Source organism: Malurus melanocephalus, unplaced genomic scaffold (genome assembly GCF_030028575.1).
Source record: "Malurus melanocephalus ecotype Western Australia unplaced genomic scaffold, MMel_1.1 scaffold_2328, whole genome shotgun sequence".
NCBI lineage: Eukaryota > Metazoa > Chordata > Aves > Passeriformes > Maluridae > Malurus > Malurus melanocephalus.
This window is the reverse complement of record NW_026625560.1, coordinates 9795-11062: the sequence shown is the minus strand read 5'-3', so window position 1 is coordinate 11062 and position 1268 is coordinate 9795.

The window sequence follows — 1268 nt, the reverse complement described above, 5'->3', positions numbered from 1 at the left end:
CCGCTTCCGCCGGCCCCTCTGCCTTCTGCAGCAGGGTTCGGTGCAGCCGGAACGATCGCAAGACCTGCAGACCGCCGAAAATCCAGCGATTTAGCGATCGTGCCGGGCCGCAGCGGGCGGGGCTGCAGCGCTCCGATCTTGCTCTCTCTCCTCTCGGTCAACAGCGGCGCCCGCAGCCTCCTCCCGGCACTGCAGGCACCGAGCGCTGTCGCTCTGCCTCACCCACGGGCAGCTCGCGGGGATGGGGCATTTGCCACGGAGACATGGATCCAGCCTCGGCTTTTCTCCACCCGACCTGAGACCTTTAATTGATCACGAGCGGGATAAAGGTCGAGGCATCCTTTGGTTGTGCTATATCTACCTCCCGGGAAAAGTAATTTACTAATGCGGATATATTATAGGTAAAAAAGATTATCACAATATGTCGCTCATAGTATGATCATTCCTACCCTATTACTGCAGAAGTACAATCTCCATCACGATTTTTTTATAGCAATCATTACAGAATGCATCTGAAGTAGGAAATGTGACATTCAGACCCTCCCCAGAAGAACCCCAGCCATCGGGCTCATTCTCACATATTTGCCTTAAGCACTTAACATTTACTGCTCTAAGTACTTCATTTCCACCCCTCTCTCCTGGCCTCGGGCTTTAGGTCACTTGGTCCCTTCCCGCATGGGTACTATAAGCAGCTGCAGTGCACCTGGCCACAATCACTTGTTCAATCACCCCTAAAACTTTTGGGGAAAGTGCTTGAGAGTACAAATGCAGGTACATCTGCCTCGTCTCCTCTCCTTGTTCTACAGACTTCAACAGCAAACTGTTGCCGATTCTAAAGCAGTTTCAGTTTGCTCTAATTTTTTCTTATGTATGTGTTTTCCCGATAGTAGTCTATTCTCCCCAGTATTTTTAAAATTGGGTTATAGAAACTGGATTGCATTCAAATATTGCAATACCACAGATATGGCTAATACAGATAAAGTAAATTTTAAGAGGTTATTTCCCCTCTTAGTAGGCCACATACATTGATGCTTTGTATAATTTAGAGATATTTACACTCAAACAATAATTTCTAAAGCTTGAAAGACCAAGAAATGGCTTTTGTTTTCTCAGAAATCATGGTGTTAAAGATAGACGTTTATTAGTATTCATCTAAACCGTGAATCTTCAGGTTCGAAGGACACCTTTTCAGCAAAATATTGTAGGAGAGCAGAAGTACGGGTGCACGCCTTAAACGATGCAGACAGTTGTGAGGGTGCAAATGGAGT